Source organism: Triturus cristatus, chromosome 8 (assembly GCF_964204655.1).
Source record: "Triturus cristatus chromosome 8, aTriCri1.1, whole genome shotgun sequence".
In the NCBI taxonomy this organism is placed as follows: Eukaryota; Metazoa; Chordata; class Amphibia; order Caudata; family Salamandridae; genus Triturus; species Triturus cristatus.
This window is the reverse complement of record NC_140591.1, coordinates 538,729,280-538,753,436: the sequence shown is the minus strand read 5'-3', so window position 1 is coordinate 538,753,436 and position 24,157 is coordinate 538,729,280.

The following is a 24,157-nucleotide window of genomic DNA, read 5'->3' as shown; positions in this document are numbered from 1 at the left end:
CACTGGAGCGCCTACATCTTTATTTCTGGTTCCTTTTCTATGACCATCAAACCTCACATTTCCTTCTCAGTGGATTGCTAACTGAGACACCAAAGAAACACCCTGAGTTTCATATCAACCAATATTGCAGGTGACTATATAACCTCAAATAATGCCCCTGAATTTTCTGTGTGAAAGAAGGTGTGTATGTGACCTAGGGAGATGAATGTCTAAAACATTTGATTTGAATTGATTTGATATGATTTTTGCATGTATAGAGCGCAAACTGTCACTCCAGAAGGAGCATCCTGGCGCTAGGCAGCGGTGAGGATGAGATGAAGCTGTGGGGACCCTATATCAGGGATAGGCAGAGTTCTTCTGGGGCTACAAAGATCCAGGTTTTGAGTGCCTTCCTGTGGTTTGTCCCCATAGATTGCTGTTCCTTCATGGGTTGCCATATAGCCACAGAATGTATATAACCAGGCCCACCTACAGGAGAACATGCACAGATCATGTAGGATTTCTTCTCCCGGCTCCCAACCTTCACCCCGGTCGGTGTTGTTACTATCACTAGAGGAAGGTATGGGACAGTGGAGGTTGGTCATATTGCCTCTGCGGGACCGCTCCGTGATCATAAGGTGAGGTTCGCAGAGCTCTGACAGTTTGGGCCCTTGGGAAGAAGGTGGGAATATGTAACAGATTTAATTAGGAGGTAGACGTAAACAAGGGGGAGGTTAGCAGCCACTCTGGAAGTCCATTGCACAATGATACAGCTGCACTAGACCAGTCGCTCACACACACAAGTGCAAGTTCGGCAGAGCCAAATGAGGTAGAATAAAGCTCTACTCTGGGCACACACCCACATCCGAGGGTCGCACGGGAATTGGACACTGCGCACAATAAGCAGGCAGTCAGCATGTTGCATGAGAGAGATGTGGCATGATCGACGAAAAAGGCTCTTGGGGTCCCGCAACTGGTGAATCCACGAACCACCAACTAGATGCTTATTAGTGCTGGGATCCTTGCAGTACAGGAACCACCTGTCTTAGGTGGGGGCACAATTTCAGGGGCTCGGCACTAGACAATCTGGACCCCAGCACAAGTTTTAGTTCCACGCTTGCACCGTGCAGTAGCTGAGGTGGGCACTTGGAAGGGCACCTCTCTCCAGATGTCACAGGTAGGTGATCTAGGTAATTCACTGAAGATATTTGCCACTTCAGGAGCCGCACTTCAGCAGATCCTCGACCCAGGTCATCCTCTATTCAGACAGTTATCCTCCATGGGCAAAAGGGAGTCCTCTGACAATGTACACCACACAGTCTGAGTTCTCCGGTCCCTTGTCCCAACACGCATTTCTCACACCTTGCTGAAGGATGGCACCAATAGATATATTGTTGTGTGTCTTTGAAGTTGGGGTGGTTCAGGGGTTTTCCCTTTGAACCACAGATGACTCGCCTAAATTGTAGGCATGTCTGCCATGGGACCGTGGGATGTAGATCTTAATCTTTAGTAGTATCACAACCTCTATCTTCAATCTATCCCATTCTGCCCTCAAATGGCAGAGGTCTGCCATTCCCATGGGATGCCCATAGTTTATGACTGTTCATTGGGACACTTGAACGTTGACGCAACGGTCCCTGAAACACTTGTAGAATAGAAGTGTACATATTCTACAAGTGGCATTTCTAAGCAAGTCATGCCAAAACTCCCTTTACCAGTGGAAGGGGTTTGGCTCTGCATGTACATTGATGTGGAACATTATGAGGCCATTCCAATGCAATCCACTATTGCATTCCGAAGTAATGTTAACCACTTCCCCATGTTAACCTATAGGAGGAGCATGCCTCATAGGTAGCGAAAACACACAAAGGTATTTCTCACTACCTGGGCGCATGTGTGCTATTGACCTCCAATGGCAGGATGATCACATAGTTCCCAGTGTCACTGGTGCTAGTGCAACCGCCTGAGTCTGCACAGCAGACTGGACATGGGTTTAACTAATATGTGCGTCTGTGTGCACACAGAAGCCTGTGTTGGCAAGTGACACACAAAATTGCAGGCACCACAGGTGCTGTTGCGTACTCACAGCAGTCTACAATGGCTCATGTCCATGAGTTTACTCACAGTAGATACCAGTGTGCACCCACCAGTCTACAAGGACAGATCGGCCCGTGTTTTGGAACACAGAATCAGCACCACTTTCCCACATGGATAGTAAGGGCGCTCGCACTTTCACATGGCAAGGACAGACTAGGCATATTGCTGACCAGGCCCTAGCACCTTTGCTGCAAGTGCGCACACTCCAATCTGCTCAGACCAGATGGACCCCCTTACAGGTGCGATAGCACACTGCTGGCCAGTGATGGCAGACCAAGCACCTTGTCGCTAGCACCATGGATGAAAGTGTGCAGACATAGACTTGCACTGCCCGGCCTGACACAGGGGATGCAGTAATATGCTCAGTAGCCCATGATTGGAGGCCAGGCACCTATCAAAAATGCCATAGGTGGCATGGCGTATCCTTCAACCTGTCACTGCAGGTGGAACACATTTCCAAAACAGCATCAGGGCTGGTGCCCACACCCCAATCTGCATCAGCAAACCAGCCCATGTTCCAGAACAGCATGTCAGTGCCTCTTCCTAATCTGTGTAGAAAAGCGCATTCACTTCCACATGACCTTGACAGTGAGGACATTTGCAGGACCGGAGGCCACTACAGAGAATCGGTAACACCCAAGGAGTATCCATGGGTAGAACTGAACTCTAAGGCAGGGGAAGCCCCATTTTGAAGGTTCCTCACTACTTCGGCAGGGCACATCCATATGTGCCTGCTCAGCCTTCAGCCTACCACCTCCCTGGGGTCCGTCAGCAATTTTCTAGGGGGGATGACCTCATGGTATGGGATGACCCACACAAGGTTGGCTGAGGCATAAGCAATGCCAACCTCGGCAGGGGTGCAATGACACCTCAGAGTCCTGTCATGGCAGATCTTTTATAGGGTTGAGGGTTATACGGTGGGTGGCACACTCAATGCTACATCCCACTACTAGCCAGTGCCATACCCACTCTGGGTATCTGGTGTACCTGTTTACAGGGCATACAGAGGCACAGCACCTAAACCCCATCGAATACGCACCCACCGTTCAATGCGGGCATGGAGGACACACACACCTTCCCTCTGCCATACAGGGGGAAGGTGCCCAGTTTCCTAAGGTCATGCCAAGAGAGTGATGGAAAAGACTAGGAGGAAAAAGCAAAATGTTTCAGATTAATTTCCCCTAATGGGGCCATGTCCAACAGTTTCTAATTTAAAAAAAGAAACATCATCAGATCTCCACCAGCAGGGCAAACTGGCAAATCACATTCGACTGGTGATTCAATGTCAACGTCCTCTGCTTGAGGGTAGCTCTGGTCTCCCACCTGTTGACAAGATGTTTCTAAGTCCCAGCTCCTGCAATTTAGGCAGGAGGAATACTCTAGCCACTGAGGAGCCTCGCTTAGGGGCTAGAGCTCACTCCAATGGAGGTCAGCATCATGTTCCAGGGCAGGTCCAGTTGAAACTGGTCAGCTGCACAGTTCCAGGGAAGAGACCTCGGTAAGTTTGCAGTGTCTCTGTAGCTCACACAGGAGTTCAGCCAACTGGACATTGGAGTCATTTCTGAGATGCTGGGTTCAAGGCAAACAGATCTAGTTCTTCCTTCAGGATTCAGATTGCAGGAAAGACCTTCTTCTGATCACAAGTCCAGGAATATTCTGAGCAGGGTACTGTGAGTGACACATTAATGCACAGTGTGAGTGTGTGGGTGAGGGAAATCCCTGGTCACTCCCTAACCAGTGGGTTAAAAGTTCCCAAGGCTGACCCTACCCACCTGTGCACAACTTTATGTGTGTTTTTCTGTAATCAATCCCACAGTCACTATCTCTGAGCAAACCGAACATGGCAGAACCTTTCTTACCACATGCAGAGCTCCTGTGCCCACCCTAAAGGAGTGGTCAGGGAATGAGCAGCACCTCCTCTGTAGTCACTCCAAACCAGTTCAGGGTAAGTCCCTCTCCTACTTAGGCCTGGTGCATGCCTGGCTAGGTTGACAAAGGAAGGGGCAGACCCAAATGTTAGCTAAATCTTCCTGTGACAGGGCAGGCCCTTTTGAAGTTCATTAAGTTCCTTAGCCATCCTGCTAGAGAAGCAGAAAACCGTCCCACACCCAAGGCCTTTATATCAGTTCTGGAAGCAAGTTCACACCTCATCAGTGAGCTATTCAGCTCATGGGCGACAGTTGGAAGCTCAAGCAAATTGGCTTATAGAAGCTTTAGGTTTGCAACAGGTTGCTTTTCGCATAGCACCTGTTCAAAAATATTTATTACAAATCTAAATTAGGCTTGGAATAAACATTTTAAAAAGTCCAACTCTGAATATTAAATGTAATATTGTATCCCATTGATTTCCTATGGAACAGCTACCCCTGCTAGAGTGAAGGTAGTTCTGGGCTTTTTCACCACTGTAAAGACATGTTTAAAATTAAACTTTTAAATGTCCTATTTCTTACCTCGAGAAGCAAGGGGTGGAGACAACATACTGTAGCAACAGAAGGAAAGTAGTTATTCTTTGTTTCCATTCTACCCCATAGTAGAGGATGTGAAAAGTGAAGCTAGATTTTGTTTTCACAGTATTCTGGATCTGTTCCTCTTCCTGGCTTTCATTAGAGCACTGCTTCTGTATCGGAGATACTAGTAGCCTGATTAACTCTAACTAAAGGACAATAACAACGGTAGGTGACCATCCACCTCCACAGTGTAACTGTAAGGGCTCTCACCTCATGGTATGCCTGTATTACTGGGATGAGAAATTACCAGCTTTTTTCACGGAGTTGCTAACAACAACAGTTCATGGCAGCAATTTTGAAATTATACCTCAACATTTAATAGGCATTTGGATAATTGTGTGCTTCATCTATCATTCCTGAAAATCTATCTACTCATAAAAGCAATAACTGGGATCAGCATATCAATAGGTAGTGGTGAGATTGCTGTAATAATTGCACAAAATATCTTAACTACATTTGAATAGTGTTGGTTATTCGGTCTGCATGCCATTCCAGCAAACTTAAGTTATCATGCATCTCAATTGCTCTTGTATTGAATATGGTTTTCCCATAGAAATGAGCCTTGTGTAGTAATATTAATAATAATGTATGCTGTAGCGCTACATATAAGTTTTGAAGTCTCTAAGCGACAACAGTTACTATTAAAAAAAGATAATGCTGTTTGTCCCTCTGAAAGACTGAGCCCAAATTGCATTTTAGTCTACTGCTGCATTTTTGTTTTGATCTACACAATAAATCCATCACTAGGTGGTTGTGCTACAGAAACAGGTGGTTGGGAGAGCTTGCTAGAGAATGCTTTACAGCACAGTGGCCTATGCTTGTTGCTTTTGAAGTATGTTCTGGGAACACTACATGAAGTCTATAGGGGAGAGGAACGGCTAGGGCGGTGGTCCTCGAATCTGGGGAAATGGGTGTCCTCGAATCTGGGGAACTGGGTTCGAGTCTCGGCAATGACGCTGAACATCCTGTGATTCTGGGCAAATCACTTAGGGGCATATGTATCAAACGATTTTGTATTCGCAAACGCTGCGAATCGCAAAAAACCAGCGTTTGCGAATACAAAATCGCAAAACGCGATGTATGTGACATTTTCGCATCGCATTATTAAGGAATCTCTAATTTTGCGATTCCTTAATTTTACGTAAGCATTTAAGAAATCGCAAATTGCGATTCCTTAAATGCTATGTAATACGCACCCAAGTTGTGCGAATTCTCCTTAAGAAATCGCAAATTACCACCAACTTCAAGTTGGTGGTAATTTGCGATTTCTTTAAAAAATGCAATTTTTGGCATTTTTCAAAGTGCCATGTGGCGCACATACATGCCCTTAGGGCATGTATGTGCGCCATATGCGCACACATATTCATTTCCGGGGTGCATCAGGGTGTCATCATGACACCCTTGCACCTTTCAAATTATTCTCAATTTGCGATTAGCAAATTGCAATTCGCAATTTGAGAATTACTTCCCATTCATTCCTATGGGCCTCCTGGCCCATAGGAATGAATGGGAAGGTATTCCTTAATTGCGATTTCGCAATTTGCTAATCGCAATTAAGGAATATTAGGAATTCGCAAAATATGTGCGAATTTTTAAATACATCCCGTTTTGCAATTCTCAAATAGCGATTCTCAAAAAATCGCTATTTGAGAATCGCAAATAAGGTTTTTGATACATATGCCCCTTAATCTCCCCGTGCCTAACAATACAAAAATGAATGTGTCCTCGTGTAACGCAACTGGTGCCTTATAAAGCGCTCTGATACCCGATACCTTCGGGTCATGTTCGCGCTATATAAAACTCAGTAAAAAATAAAATATAGAACCAGTTGTTCCACACTGCTTCTGACCGCTGCATGTAAGGGACCGAACAGAAGCATTCCTCAATTCGGCCCATTGCTGAGTTCCTTGTAATAGCCTGTAAGAACAAGGCCAAAGTTTTGGTTTAACAAACACGAGATGTGATGTTTGCTAACTAATAGATGAAGAGAAAACACCCAACAGCTACATGTACACAGTTTCAACTCCTTTTCAGAAATTCATGACAGCGTCACACTCCTGCCCATCAAATCTTTTCAGAGCGCTACCTCAATGAGAACTGGGATATCACAGCCAGCGTTCGTTGTGATTTTACAGCAAGAATTGAATGTGTTTCTCCAGCCTTTGTAAATAGCTGGTTTTACTTTTGTATGCTCTTGAATGCTTTCCACATGTGGTTTGTGCCCATGATGGTTTGTGCATTGTTCGCCGCATGGTTAGGAAGACCAAGAAAAGTACATTGCTCTTTTATATCGTCAATACATGTGATTTTGTACTTCTTGTTATGCACGTTTTCTTTGCACCCGAATGAATGAATAGTTCCTATTATACTGCAGCAGTGTATACTCAACAATGACAACGTAAGAACATGACGAGAAATGATCCGTAGGTTATTCAATTGATCATTATGTGATGGATGAACTTGTACAGGGATGTGACCTTTAGACGAAAAGGCTTTCACTTTAAACAATTAATATCTTCATAGTGTTCATCGTTGTTAAACCATGGTTTCGGGAACTCAATTCTGAGTACACATGGCAAAATTGAAATCAAGACAGGGGCATCTATAAATTGAGGTAAGACACAAACTGGCCATACAAATTAGTTCAGAATGACAAGAAAATTGAGCAAAATTGACTCTTTATTTTAACCAAACATTGTTCAGGGCTCCTGTGTGATATACACTACAGTGAAATAATACGCTTTTGTTCCAAAATATAACTGAACCTAGGCTGGGTTTTTCAGACTGCAACCCCATCTGATTTTTTAAATAAAGCCGGGCATTAGTCCCCCTAAAAGTAGGCTCCTTGTTCGTCCTGTTTGGTAAATTCAGCCTGGTAGTTTGTTGGTAGTGTGAACTACATATTTGTTTATGCAGAGCAGTAAGGACTAGGGCCGGCTTTAGATTGGCCAGTGTGTTTAGCAATAATTTACGATTTAAACGCGCCTTCTGCAGAGTTCACCCTGCGCCCATCTTCAGGCAACAATAAAAATGTCAAGATAACTCTTGTTATTCATTTTACTGCTAGAGAGGGAGTTTTGTCTGTGGGCAGTTTTGAATCGCCATAAAGTAGGGCAGAGATATGCCTGCTGCAAGGAATAGATCAGAATGTTATGGGGATAGATGAGTGGATTAGTAAAGCCAGCCTTTTGCTGCACTATATAACAAATGAAATATATGGGGGAAACCAGCTAAGGAGAGATAAGGGGCACTTTTGACCGATGGTAGTGAGGGAATCCAAGGAGGGGACCATGGGGGGAGTACCAAGAAAGATTGCTAAACCGGGCGCCACCAGCACTAAAGCTGGCCCTGGTAAGGATCGCATTGGCTATCTAGCTAGAAATGTTGTCATGCTATTTGAAATTTAGAGTTATGTATATGTAATCTATGAGCTGTATGATACAGATAAGATTATCTAGATGAACATGAAACCATGCCAGATTATTTTACTCTTGACATTTGTTATATTCCTGGGTTAGGCCAATGTAGCGAAACAGATTATTTCTTACATTGTCCTCACAATAACATTTTAAATTAATATTTTAAAGGTGAGCTCACTATTAGATGCTTTTAAGAATAGTTTTTAACATTTAAAAAAATAATTCTTCCATTATGATCTGCTGGCTTTTTAGATATCGACCCTTAGTATGAGAAGTGGGTGTTATATTCCCAGTTTAGGCCCGTGTAGCGAAGCAGCTAATTTCTTACATTGTCCTCACAATAACATTTCAAGCCGTGAACTTTTGCACAAATTTGCATGTACAACAATGCTGGATTAGTTTCCCTGAAACAGATTTGTTAACCCATCCAGCTTCGCACAACATTATCACAATCCCTCAAACATCATGCACTACGTCACTTTACGCACTATGTACAATTGTCATCCTATCTTCATGCACAGGGCGGCAGAGCTATCTCTATATCCATAACATTGCTTATCTACGCATACATCACAAGGCTGCTTTCTATTATAAATAATGAGCATCCCAATAGATTAGCAGAGGAGGTACTTCAGCTGACACTGAGGCTCCCTGCATGATGAGACTTCACCAGGCAGCGGTCTGACATCTCTGTGTGGAGGTTTCCAGTTCATGACCAAAATTCTCTCTATACAGTTAATGGGGTTGGCTCATCCCTAGGTGGGATTCTTGGCTCCACACCTACACACACTCATGGCATGCTCAGAGTAGAATTCTGCATTGTAGGAGTATGCCAGATTACTGCCTTGTTATATGACTGCATATATATACTGTTTTAGCACCATTGTAGAACTATATCTACAATTTATGCTTTTGGTGCTTGATAATCACTTTCATCTGCTTCTGTCTACTGATTATCGCAACACATGTATTCTATACAAGAATAACGTCGGTTTAATAAATATATTGAAAACTTTCCACTGTGTATTCTGTATATTTCTTTGAGCACAATGAAGCATGAGTGACTGAGCAAACGGTTTTGATCTGTTTCCACAATCTCTGAGGGGTCAGGGTTGTCATGTTGAGTGGTTTCCAGAAACCATTCATTCCCTGATAAGGTTAAAGGGCGTATGGTGGCACTGTGAGCTAGTCGGTCTATAGAAAAACATATGCTGTAGGAGTGCCCAGAATCAATCTATGCACCAAGCCCTTAGTTTATGTTGATCAATAAATGCACAGTTCTTTCGGATTAGTAGGAAATACATGATATGGTGCCACAAACGTTGCTTGGGTTTTTATTTAACAGTCTATCTGAGTAGTTCAGTTGGGCTTTTCTCATTAAGCCTTACTCACCTCCAAACCAGAGACATCTGTGGTGTGAAGGAAAATCCACCTCAGTTGAGTAGGTCTACCCTGTGTATTGGCTGTAGGTGATTCATGCGTGTAGGGAAAAATTCTTCCACATTGTGCTAACCCTATATCCATAAGTTAATTTAATAAAATTAATTTTCTTTTCACACAATGTCCGTAAACGGAGAAGTGAGTGAGGACGTTGGAGAACAAGTAGTTATGCTAAATATTAAAGAAAATTACAGACATGCAGTTACTATGAAATTAGTACATAATGGCCTTCCGTCAACAGGTGGAGATGTTACCTTCATGGTGGAGGCACACAAAGCATTCAGAACAGAGGTATTCTACTCTGGGGTTATATTCCTACCTGCAGATGCTTGCACAAAATTGTTTCAAACCCGCATTGAAAAAGAAACAACAGAGGAATACGTTCCATACATGGACAAAGAGATTCTGTTAACTTACCAAGAGCACATAAATTGGTTTGAGTGCACCCTTCCCATACAGTCAACAATGTGAGACACAGTCCACTCAGTAAAAAAAGAGCGATCTGGTCGGTCTTAGCTGCTTATACACCACATCCTAATCTTGCTAATTTAAATGCAGGAGAAATAAGAATATTATAAAAAGATCAAGTAAAACTTTACAAAAGCCTCACACATTACCTCATGCAAACACTCTCAGTAACCCTGTGTGGACAGCTCAGCCTGCACAACCACAATTAACTACTACAGGTATCAGCCTTCAAACGCTGAATGCCGTTATGGGAAAAGTTACTTCCAGTTGGTAACAAATTCCATTTTGGATAGCACAGGAAATTGGTCAGTTTTAAGCAGATTTTCTCCATACGGGCCCGCAGGAGAAACACAGAATATTAACAATTTGCTTGCCGATGGGATTGGCTCCAGCGGTGGTAGAATGTGCCACATGAGGTACAGTCTTTGCTCCCATTTATACCAGAACACATGATACCGCTTAAATATCAGCTCTACCTGAGGAACTAAAACAAGTACAGAATGAGTACGAGGCAGCACCTGCCCTATACTTAGGGATGAAGCTGGCAGGGAACTTTGACACAGTATCGACTATATTGTTAGGTAATGTAAAAGGGGAGGCAGCAGCATTGATTATACACCACTGCCTAAAGAAACTCACTCCCGCACAGGAAGAGTGAAAATTACCTAAAATGATTGAAGAAACCTATGCTAAACTGGGTAGAGATAATTTAGGAGCCAAACCAACGGTTAAGGATAATTCTGAAAAGGATAACTCTAAGCAAGCACCCGATTCTTTAAAGAAGAAGTGGGATAATCAACAAAACAATAAATAAAATAAAACACAATCACGAGGTGTGTCACCTCAATAAGAACCCACTGATAAAAAATGTACCCTGAGAAACCGTGATGATATTAGAAAGCCTGACAGGTATCAGGATATTGATATACATTCCTCTAGTTCATTTCAGGATTCATTTGCTACGCCTTTAGAGAGAGGTGGATAGTCAGAGCGCAGATATGAAGAGGAAGTGAAGCCGAGAAAGGAAACACATCGCACTTCAGACTACATCCTCACTGAGGACAACCAAAAAACTTCTAAACCTCAATTCAAAAAGGAGAAGGTAGCTGCAATCAAAATAAGACATGCCTAGGCTGCTCAGAACTTTGCTTCTGAATGGGGAATGGGTAGTGAAATGCTGGTCAGTGTGGCAAAAGTCACAATAGCTCGCCGGAACCTGATGGATTGTCTTACCGTAGTAGCGCTGAGTGAGCATATCACGGTGGAAACACCTGGTACATGGGTAAGTGTCCCTCATCGTGTATACAAAATTACAGTTCAAACTGAGGGGGATATACCAAGGACAGTTAAGTGTCTCTTTTTTGGCTGAAAAGGATTGACTGCATGAGTTCGTAAGGGAATTCCCATTGGGAGAAACAGTAATTTTACGTGCTTTCTCCGAACTAATTCTGGAATCAGTTAAACATTCATTCGTGCAGGAGTGGGCACGAGCGCTAGTTCCTGCAATACGCCAAAACCATTTTGGTCATCATGAGATCCCATTAAAATCAGTTTCTCAACCACAGATACAATGCCCAATAAAAGAATGAAGCTAAAAAACAAGTTAGGGAAATCCTAGAACAACTTGAGTACCAGGGTATAATTGAAATGTGCACCATGCCCATGAATAATCCCTTGTTTCCAGTAATGAAACCAGACAATCCATACTGTCCAGTCTTGGACTATAGACATTGGGACACTTCCACATGCACATTTGCATTACAAAATGCACATAGTGCTGCACTTATGAATAACACTGTGCGGAAGAAATACAAAACAACACTAGATATCTCAAATTGATTATTTTACCAAAATATAGCACCTGGAAGCAGATACTTGACAGCATTCTCGGAACTAGGGTCTCAGAGGTAATTTTGTCATTTACCACAGGGGTATAGAATAGCCCGGGGCTGAGTTACTTCAAAATTTTTGATGAGGAGGCATTGTCCTACGTAGACAATATGTATCTGATAGACGATGAGTTAATGGAACACTTGGCTAGAGCTAACCACATGATTCTAGGGTTTGCTCATCTGGGATATAAATTCAATTTTAAAAAAATCAAAAATTGCCCACCTCAGTTGTCAAGTGAAGTCAAAAGCCTGGCAGCACATTTTGTAGAAGAATGTGCACTGCTCAAACCTCTCACAACTTTGAAAAGACTACAAACCATTTGAGGATTTTTACATTTTGGCAGAACATACGTTTTGGATTATGAAGCATGAGTAGAGCCGTTCTTAATCAGACCTGATTTTTGATCAGCCATTGGACACAGGAACATACACTCTTTTTACAGTCTGTACAAGCTGATATGATAGCTTCCAAACATTTGAAAACATATGTAAACTCCCCTAACCTGGAAATAAGCATAGTAGCCGGACCAATTGGGTATACCTATATCAATTTCAATGAGGGTGATGAATTATCCATTGCATACAAATCACATTTGTATATAAACGCTGAAATGTGTTTGCACCCACTGAGAAAACAGTACAGATTGCTGTAGTGAGAGAGAAAGAGAGAACTGGCTCAGGTTCAGAGAATAATTGTTGTTATCCCGCTACTGACCTTAGAGGCCGGTACAAATGCAAGCATTCCAAATACTAAATCCTTGCATCCACGATGGATCCTATGGGCTGACTCTCTCACTGCAACAGATGTAGACCACAGATTTGATTCTACACAACAAACACAAGCATTTCTGTAGTACAAACAAAATATCCCCTGCCGAATGAAATAATGTGTCAAGTCTAGATCGATATAAATACATCATTTATACCAGTGGATCTGCTCAACCTGCCATAGGGACACCTCAACAATATTCTGTGGCATGCACAATCAGAAAAGGGCGCATGTGTGGCGGAAAGTTCTGTCCTGAAAAAGCACACATGCAGTCCCTACGGGACTGTACAGTGCAACTGGCAGAACTAAAAGCCCTGATAATGGCACTACAAAGTACAGATCCCAAAATCCCAACACTCATAGTATGTGATTCATGCTATTATGTCCAGCCTTAAAATAAATATCTTCACTTTTAGGGTTGAAATGGAGTTTGAGATTCAAAGGGTTGTACAATCAAGCACACGATGCTTTGGGAGCAAGTGGCAAAGCTGAAAGAAGGTCTGCCAAGGGCTCGTGTATCCATACATTGAGTCATCAGCATTTTGGTGTTCATGTTGAAGGGAATTCCATGGCCATTGAGGCCACAAAGGCAACAGTCTGCACTGCTGCCATTGCTGCAATCACTCATTCTAGTATGAGATTTGACAGAGACATCCTGATGGCTACCAATGCAGTCAGCAACAACACCCACTTGCCACAAGGCTTTCAACTCAAGTACTCCAACAAGTTAGATGCCCAAAAAATACTGTCTGCTCAGATTCCAGGAGTGGGGGATAGAGTAATACCGAACACTGATTGCAGATTGGGATTGATACTAGCTGCACCTGAGCATCTGGAGTCAGCTCACGCAGGGAAAACTGCTGCAGTATCATTACTAAAACATTGCTATTAGTGGCCAGGTTTTTCAAAACAGCCCAAGGACTTTGTCCTTAACTGCAACATCTGCCAGAAGATGAAAGGCTCCACCATAGCATACCCAGCGCAGACACCTCTGTTCATCTCAGACAAGCCTTTGGCTTGTGCTTATTTGGACCACTGTGGCCCCTTACACTCAGATGGGGCTTACAAGTACATTTTGGAGGCAGTGGATTCATGCTCCAATTCCTGTGTGTTTGGATACACCGCTTATCTGACGCTCTATCTGTTATAAAGGATTTGTGAGCCTTCATCGGGACATATGCAATTGGCACTAAACATTACTACCAGGGACTGGTATTTAGCTCTCCGGCTTAGAAATAAGCCCTGGAAAGTATGGGGGTGGCCTTGCAGCATTCCTCCCCCTACCATCCCAAGGGAAATTTGGTAGTTGAGAGGAAAAAAAGTGACTTGAAGCAGTCTTTGTCAAGATTTCTTATGATTCCGCAGGAGAGATATGACAGATGAGAGGTCACTACACCCCACCAGTCTCTCACCGCACCCACCTATGTCAAAGCGCCTGTGGTAGACTGGGGGAAGAAGGGAAGAAAACAAAAGGGAGGTGCTGACCAGCGTTCTCAATTCAGGCACAAAACTCAAGGGTTTCAGAATTACTCTAAAAGGAAAGGAGAAAATAACAGAAGTATTTGACAAACAGGTGAAGAAAATATGAATAAAGGATTTATGTTTACTAAACTACCTCAAAATGTCCCTTCTTCCACCTAATTCTTGCTCTACTGGTTGGTGAATGTATTTGGCATCTTCTGTGGAAAGAGAGAAATAGTGTGATAGCAGTTTAGAAGCTAAAGGCTACAGAACAACAAGAAAGATAACAAACTATGTAAAGAAAAGGAGTACACCTAAATCCGTCTTGGGACTAGTCTTTAGTAGGATTGTCTTCAAATATGAGATAAGCAGTCTTTAAAACTAATACCAAAACATATAACATTGTCCCCTTTTATTTGCAGGCGTAAAACAAAGAAGGCAGCAAAAGGATGCTGGTCTTCACAGAACAAGGCCAGTCTGCAGATAAGGACAGCTCTGCAGATAAGTATCGTGCTTTTTTATATTGTTTATTGAGTCCAACTCACAATCAGAAACTGAAGATTTGACTTTTTTTTTTTTTTTTTTATTTCTGGACATATTGAATAAGGTGTTCCATGTACAGCCACGACCCAAGATCTTTCGGGGAGAACCGGAACTTACCGCCGCAACCGGAGATGCAAAGGATTGCTTCAGCCACTGGAATCAAGAATATATCACCACCGCATCCCAAGGTTAATTTCAATAAAAGTGACTGGAACTCACCGCCGCAGCCAAAAGGGAAATTGTCTCCAGAGTTGCCAAGAGATGCTGTTGCTGCTGAGTTGCCCAAGGGAGATCACTGCTGTGACCGGAGTAGCGAGATTTCACCACTGCCACCAGGGAATTATCACCGCCGCAGCTGCCAAGATCAAGTAGGCATTGGGGGGGGGGGGGTGAAGCAGCAGGACGCCAGTGAAATGGCCAGATCCCGCCGTCCAAAAACCGTAAGTGCATCAACGTCACCTTCTGCCAAAACACTAGAACACAAAGCGTTCTGGTGTTTGGAGTGCGTTCCTTTAAACCTTGTGACTGTTGTAAATTGAAACAGAATGTGATTAAGCATTTACCAAAGACATTAATGCTTTCCCTTTAGATCATGTTTTCTTCGTTATGTTGACCGAAGTCCGGACTCCATTTTGTATTGACATGCTGCCATGTGTTCGCCACGAGGAGAGTCCGACCTCTGTGTTAGTTGCTCTTGTAATCTGCCTAGTAACAGTTTATAAATAGCTCTCTTGTCCATCTGGCGCATGCCCAGACTTGACCACATCTGTTATAATTAGCCTTGCTTGACCATGTGTTTTCGCGGGCTCAAGGAGTGTGTTGGCTCCGCCCATGTATTGATTCAGTATCGAGAATGGCCATAAATGGTAATGTTCTTCGGCCTCATGTTGTATCCACCCACTTATGAGCCCCTCTGTTGTGTATAAAAGGGGACTATGTACGCAAGTTCTTTGTGCTACTCCATGTAATACTGAAGGGTGTTATGTGGATTGTAGGACCACCCTTAAGGGTTAATAAATGCTGTTTTTGTACTTTGCAGTTTCCGTGCCAACTTCCTTATAGATTCCGTTACAGGAGGGCGAACCCTTGTGCCTTGCGGGCCTAGCTGGGGCCTGTATTCATCAATTGGCGCCCGTCACGTGGGGCTCATCGGCGACTCGGATGCTCGAAGGACTGGTCGCGACGAAGGTGAGGAGTTTGGCCGGGGACGTGATCACTGCCAGCGGCGTCTTAGCCCTGGCATCCCGAGGTTTTTCTTCCTTCCCTTCCGAGCTGACCGTCTGGGTGGCGCCGGTCATCGACTGAGACCTCTTCTGTCGGTCCTGCCGTGAGAGCCGTTTGGGCGATTGTGGAGCTTGGCAGTTGGAACCTGGACTCTTGACTGGTAAGAACCGCTGTACGGTACTTGCTCCGAGTTTTTGAAGCCTGGTTTGGCTATTTGAGTTTGATTGATGATGACTAGTCATATTTTGAATTTGTCTTTGTGAAAATATATGCGTTGCAACACATATAGGCAGGTAATGTGGAGAGATTTCTCCGGAGCTGTGTAAACTTTGAACGGCGCAACGATTAAGTGCCATTTTTCTTTATAATATTGCATATTTTGCATTATTCCTAGCATGCCTGCTTTTAGCGCACTCCGTAAGTGGTGCTGCTGCTTTGGTAACCGGTTGAACCTCAAGGAATCTGCTCCAGCTCCCCCAGAGGGGACTCCTAATAGGGATATGTATGTGAAGCATGGTCTTTCTTCCATAATGTACAGCACAGTATGGAGGAAATACACGAAGAAGGATCCTGAGTTGCGATGGCCTTTGTATGGATCGTTTGATATACGTAAGATTGAGTATGTGGAACAGTGTATGTGTAAGCGACGTGCTCGTCAGGATATGTTTGAGTGTGTGCGATTATGGGTGAAGGAAGTGCGTGAGCGAGAGAAGCGTGAGAAAGCGCTGTTTGATAAAGAACAACGGAAGAATGATCATGTGCGAGCGCAGGAAGCGAAGCGTCGGGAGGACAGAGAGCAGACGGACAGACAAGAGAAAGAGCGTAGGCTACAAGTTTCGGGGCAATATGTTGTTCGCCAGCCACTTTATCCTGTCCTTAATAATACTGATGATGATTTTTATTTGCTAGATCGCTCTCCGCCCCCTTATGTTGGCGCATCTGCTCCACGGCCGCAAGATTCTGACCCGGCTTCGGGTAAGGTAGACACACGGTCCATGCTGTCAGCCGAGCAGATGGCTGAGCTTCGGCAAATTTCCTTCCGTGCACTTAAGGGCAAGGTATCCATGGAGGAATTATTCCGAACTTGGGGGTCGTGGCAGGAGAGAGATAAAGTGTATTTTCTGGGTCATTTCGCGGATGAAGTGACTGCTGCTTTCCGAAAATATTCTAATGTCCTTGAGCCTGACGAAGTGTCTTCGGATGCCAGAGCAATACGTAACGGTGTTTTTTCTCCCTCTAAGGCTCCTGAGGCGGCTCGGCGGCTGTTCGCCTTGCGGGACGAGGTGCTGGCCCTTAGAGAGAAAGCACGCCATCAAACGGAGGAGGAGAAGCAGTCGGATTCGTTTGCAGCAGGGGGCCACCCATCCACCTCCCAGTCAGATAAGGATGACGTAGTGCATGCTAAACCAATGCGAGAGGCGGCGCCTTTGTATGTTCCTCCTAAAGGAGCGGGGACTAGCTCGGACATTAACTCCGCCGATGCTAGGGGATATTTTGTGTATAATTGGGTTTATACTCCATGGCATAGGGCCGATGTTATGGCGTTAAAGAATGCATTGCCTGACCCCCGCAAGAATCCAGCGGCCTTCTATGAAGAAGTCGAGGGGGCCTTGAATTCTTGCATTATGACCTTAGCGGATATAGACCTGTTCTTTGGCCTTATTCTACCGCCGGATACGTGGCGCACTGTGCGAAGGGTAGATGATGCGGTTGCCTTCAAGGCCCGGTGGTCCGAGCTTGAGGACGAAGACAGGGAGAGGAAGCCCGCACAGAAACCACCCCAGAATATTTTAGATCTCCCTGCGGCTATTGTGGCTAAGTTGAAAACAATTATCCCCCCTAAAAAGATTGACTGGAATATGTTAGCTGCATGTAAGCAGAAAGTTGACGAGTCAGTTGCAGATTTCTTCACGCGCTTTGAAGAAACGTTTCATGACTTTAGTGGCCAGTCGCTTACTGACGAAACGGGCCGCCACCTTTTCGCGGACAAATATGTGGCTAATCTGCTACCGGCAGTTGCGGCCCGGTTAAAAGCGAGTGAGAGTTCTTGGTCCTCCGCGACACCGACGGCCCTTCTGACTATCGCTCAGTATTATGAGCGTCAGGAGCACGAGGCGAAGGGCCAGGAGGAGAAGAAATCGAAAGATCTCAAAACCAAGGTGATGTTAGCACAAGTATATGGCCCGCCCCGACGGGGTAATAATAGAGGAAGGGGCGGATCTTATGGTCCCCCTTCGGGCCGATCTGATTTGAATAGGAACCAGTGTGCGTATTGTAAGCAATTGGGCCATTGGGCCAGGGATTGCCCAGTGTTGCGTGCTTCGCGTCAGGGGCATACTCCGGGTGGCCCGAGAGGTAGAGGGGGTTCCTCGAACTTTAGAGGGAATTCTAACGATAATGTCCGTTTCGATACTGCTGGGCAGCACCGAGATAGCTCAAACGTTTTCGATCGCCAGCATCAGTATCACGTATCGGAAATCGATCGATCGGGATATCACGATTCTCAGCATGCATAGGAATGCGTTGGATGGGGGTCCGAATCAGTTGAGGTGCCGGTCGATCAGACGGGTCCTTATGTATCGGCTGAGGTTTTAGGTTCTACTGATCAGTTCCTAGTGGATACAGGAGCGACACGTAGTGCATTGTCTAGGTACTTGGTTCCGGGGGCTCCCCCATCCGGCTCAATGGTTACATCGGTAGGGTTTGACGGTACACTCTCCCGAAGCCCTCTTTCACAGCCCCTTACATTTAAGGTTGATTCTTTTTCTGCGGCCTGTCCGTTTCTGCTTGCTCCGTATACACCGGATAACATTATGGGCCTTGATATGTTAAAGCACTTTAGGGCCACAATCCGCTGCTCCCCTGAGGGTGTGAGGGTGATCTTAAATGACAACTACCCCCGGTCTGGGCGGATGTGTACGATATCAGAGGATGCGTTGTTGGCTACCCTCCCCCGAGCTTTATGGGCGACTTCGGACACAGATGTGGGACAAATGGTGATTCCTCCGGTCCACATTAGTGTCCAGGAGGGGGCGGTGTTACCACGCCTCCCGCAGTATCGTATTTCCCAGGAGGGTGAGGAAGCTCTCATACAGATTGTGCAAGATTTGATCGCAGTAGGAGTAGTGGAAGAAGTTACCTATAATATCTGTAACAGTCCGATTCTCCCTATTCTGAAAAAGGACACGGATGCAGAGGTCTATCGGTTCATAATTGATTTGAGGGAGGTGAACAAGATCGTGATACCTCAGTACCCGGTGGTTTCCGATATCACGACGTTGCTTACCTTGGTCCCGCCTACGGCGACCACGTTCTCAGTGATTGATTTGAAAAATGCCTTCTTTTCTATTCCCATTCACCCTGATAGCCGATTTCTTTTTGGGTTCACATTAAACAATAGATCTTATCGTTTTTGTAGAATTCCCCAGGGCTACACAGAAAGCCCTAGTATTTACAGTCAGGCTTTGAAGCGACAGTTGGATTCCTTTGTTTTACTCGAGGGGGTCGCCCTCATTCAATATGCCGACGACATCTTGTTGGCGGCTGACACCCTGGAGTTGTGTGAGAAGAGCACGTTATCCCTACTTTCCTTTTTAGCATCCCACAATCATAAGGTATCTAGGAAGAAATTGCAATTCTGTAGACCAAAGGTGACTTATTTAGGTCACCTTTTGTCTAAGGAGGGGCGTGCACTCACACCAGATCGTATCCAAGTAATTTTGGACACACCGAGACCATCCACGCAGAAGGATGTGCGTGCATTTTTGGGCCTTGTTTCTTTTTGTAGACAGTGGATATTGGGGTTTTCACACATAGCTAAGCCATTACTAGCTCTCTTGACAAAAGATACGCCTATCCCAATTCCTTGGTCAGATGAGTGTGATGCTGCTTTTCAGCAACTGCGACAGGCCCTTTGTTCAGCACCAGTGTTAGGGACCCCTGATTATGCAAAACCCTTTTCGTTGTATGTGCATGAGAAAGATGGATGTGCATTATCAGTTTTAGTGCAGATGCATGGCGATAAGCAACGCCCTTGTGCATACTTTTCGGCTGTGCTTGATCCTGTCGCCCGAGCATTGCCAGGGTGTTTTCGCTCAGTTGCGGCGACAGCTGTGTCAATACGGCAGAGTGAAGGAATTGTGTTATCCCATAAGCTGTTGGTGTTAGTTCCCCATGCTGTTGATGCCCTGCTTAATCAAACAAAGATGCAGCATTTGACCAGTGCCCGTTTAACGGGATATGAGCTGACGCTTTTGGCTCCTCATATTACGTTGAAAAGGTGCGTGACATTAAACACGGCCACATTGTTGCCATACCCCGAGACCCAGCCTGAGGCGCAGAAAGCGCATGATTGTCTTCTTGTGACTGAGGAACAAACAAAGGGTCGTATTGATCTCCAGGATACGCCCTTTTCAGATGTAGATGGAGAGTTGTGGGTAGACGGATCATGCCTGAAGCTACCAGATGGTACGACTTCAGCAGCGTATGCAATTACCACATTGCAAACAATAGTGGAGACAGCACGCATACCACAGAAGTCAGCTCAAGCAGCGGAACTGATAGCATTAACACGAGCATGTGAGCTCAGTACAGGATTGTGTGTGAATGTTTACACAGATAGCCGCTATGCCTTCGGAGTAGCGCACGACTTCGGCCTACTCTGGAAGGAGAGAGGGTTTCTAACGTCACATGGGGTGCAGATAATGCATGGAGAGTTAGTCCACAATCTTTTAACCGCATTGACATACCCAAAGAAAATTGCCATTGTTAAGTGTAGCGCCCATAGGAAAGTAGTTGATAAAGTTGGAGAAGGGAATGCGTTAGCAGACCGAGTAGCACGGGAGACTGCGATGCAGCCCGGCGCTACTGCCATGTATGTAGTAAAATCACAGGTGGAGAGATGGCGTGATGCGAAGGAGGAAGTGCGAGAAATGCAAAGGACCGCTTCTGATAAAGAGCGGGAGCAATGGGCTAGCGAGGGAGAGTTGGATGATGAGGGTTGTTGGAGAAATAAGCAGATGGATAGATGGAAGTTACCCACGGCTTTCGTACAACCTATGGTTCAGATGGCACATGGGCTAGCACATGTTGGAGCTTCCGCAATTGTGAAATTGCTTACCCAAGTCTGGGAGCATCCAGAGATTGCTAGCACGGCAAAGAGGGTGGTGCAGACCTGTATGATCTGTCTGAAGTATAACCCAGGAAAAGGCACTCGAACTCCAGCAGGAGGATTTGCGACGCCCACTGCACCCTTTGAGGTTCTGCAGATGGATTATATCCAGCTTGAGCGCTGTAACAATTTGAAGTATGTTCTAGTAGTGGTTTGCGCTTTCAGTAAATGGGTTGAGGCGTACCCTATGAAAGACAATACTGCAATGACCACGGCGAAGCTACTGCTAAAAGAGTTTTTCCCTCGATACGGCGTCTGTAGACTTCTGTGGAGTGATAATGGGCCTCACTTTGTAGCGGATGTTATAAAGTATGTCCTGAAGGGACTAGGCATCACTCAGAAGTTTCACGCCGTGTTCCACCCTCAGTCTGCAGGACTAGTCGAGAAGTATAATGGTACACTGAAGCTTAAGATCGCCAAAATCCAAGCTTCAACGTCTTTGACTTGGCCAGACGCCCTGCCACTGGCGTTATTGTCAATTAGATCAGTGCCACACTCTCGAACCGGCCTTACGCCGTACGAAATAGTATTTGGACGCCCAATGAACATTTGGGGTCCACCAAGGCCTAAGGCTGTGTATGATGTACCTTGTGTAATGATGAGCGATTATCTGGCACAGTTAACGGATAACTTGGTTTCTATTCATCAACAGGTCCGAGAGGCGCTCCCTGATCGGTCTACCGGCGAAGGACATGGTCTCCGGCCTGGTGACCATGTCATGGTGAAAGTCTTCGACAGAACGAACAGTTTGGAGCCGAGACGGGTAGGACCTGAGCAAGTCCTCCTTGCAACGAGGACGGCTGTGCGAGTCTCGAACAGGAAGAATTGGATCCATTCCTTGCACTGTCGAAAGGTACCGCCCGGATTGGTGGAGTCTGTCGTGCTGACCGATCAACGTGAAATTCTAGCAGCAGAGACAGGCCGTGCTGCGGAGCCGAATGACACTGAGGAGCTCTTTCCGGACCACGCGACTTCTGGAGGAAGGCGATATCATCTTCGACCAAGGAAGTGAGGTTTCCAGTACCGGGACATACTGTCAGAACGGCCCTTGGGTTAGTGAAACGGAGAGCCGATGAGGCAAGGGGGGGGGATCAGCCCTGCATTAGTGTAGTGACACCCGTCTTGGCCCGCTGGTGAAGAAATCAACCGCTGCCCAAGGGGAAGAGTTCTGACAGACCTTTTAGTTTCAGGAAGATATCAGGGTACTGTTTCTTTTGACATGGAGAAGAAGAAAATCCTTTGTGCGTTGGGGTTCATGCTAACAGTAGCTATTGTTGGGATAACCACATGGTTTGTGGAGGAGGTAACTCCTGCTCGGAAAATACTTGTGTTGACGACTCCAGTGCCGGCGGAGCACTACTTCTATACATTACCGTATCAAGAGTTGAAGCATCGACAGTCCTATTTGAATAACACTTTCATTCAGATGCTGCATCATACCCACGTTGCTACGAACGCTACGAACTGTTGGATATGTGGGATGATGCCGGCCCATCAGAAGAAAGGAGGTACGCCATTCATACCACTTCCTTTCTCTCATAATGGCTCTTGTAGAGCATGGTATACTTTGCTGTTTGCCACGCGGAAACCGACAGTGGGACGATTGCTTTTCAGACTTAATAAAGAATGTCATCAGGACAAAAATGGATATCCACAAGCGAATGGGACAATTTGGGAATGGGAAGAGTACCGACCAGACAATGAATCCATTCCCTATATCTTTACGAACACCAGAGACACTGTGGGGAAGGACAAATTTGTGATCCAAGTGGCACAAGCTCAAGCGGACCTGTGTGTCCAGAGTGTGGGTTTTATCCCTGTTGGTGTCAGTGATTGCATAACTGTCTTGAATATTGACGGATTGAATAATAGTACCTTCCTAGCGTCCCATAATACCTACTTTGTATGTGGAAATAAAGGTTATTACCGTTTGCCGGCTGGGTGGTCTGGGGTATGCTATGTATCATTCCTATTACCTCCTGTATTCCTAGCACCCGCATCGTATCATAAAGATTTGAAATTGTTGAATAATGTGACTGTAAATAGGTATAAACGTACTCTATCGATTGATGATGTAGATCAAACTGATACCAGCTTGCAACAGTATATTGATTTTAACTTAGGACTGCTTTTCTTTGTTGGAGCCGCTTTGAATAGTAGGAAGATCCGAAGATTAACAAGAGTGGTAGAGGCTGTGACAAATCAGACTGCTGCTGCTCTTGGGAATCTCACGGAAGAGTTACAAATCACTAGGATTGTTGCATTGCAGAATCGTATGGTATTGGATGTAATGCTAGCTGATCGAGGTGGAGCCTGTAAAATTATTGGAAGTAGCTGCTGTGTGTTCATCCCTGATCATACGCCATCCGTTTATAACGCCATTAACAAGCTGCATAAAATAGCAGCTGAAATCCACACAGAAAACGGCACTTGGTCCTTTTCTGGATGGTTTTGGGCGTTGGTTACTGCCTGGGGATGGAAGGTCTTAACTGGTCTCTGTATTATTATAGCAATTCTGTTCTTTTTCTGTATGTGTGTTCAATGTGGACCATTGTGCTGTTCCGTATGCATTTCATTCTGCATTCCAGATAAGAAAGCTATTGCCGATGTTGCTCACCAGAAGGGTCTAGCTAAAGAGGTTAAAGGAATGATGATAATAGACATATATGATGATTATTCTTGGAAACCGGATGTCTTCAGTAAATGCTGAAAGGGTCGTCTGTTGTAAATTGAAACAGAATGTGATTAAGCATTTACCAAAGACATTAATGCTTTCCCTTTAGATCATGTTTTCTTCGTTATGTTGACCGAAGTCCGGACTCCATTTTGTATTGACATGCTGCCATGTGTTCGCCACGAGGAGAGTCCGACCTCTGTGTTAGTTGCTCTTGTAATCTGCCTAGTAACAGTTTATAAATAGCTCTCTTGTCCATCTGGCGCATGCCCAGACTTGACCACATCTGTTATAATTAGCCTTGCTTGACCATGTGTTTTCGCGGGCTCAAGGAGTGTGTTGGCTCCGCCCATGTATTGATTCAGTATCGAGAATGGCCATAAATGGTAATGTTCTTCGGCCTCATGTTGTATCCACCCACTTATGAGCCCCTCTGTTGTGTATAAAAGGGGACTATGTACGCAAGTTCTTTGTGCTACTCCATGTAATACTGAAGGGTGTTATGTGGATTGTA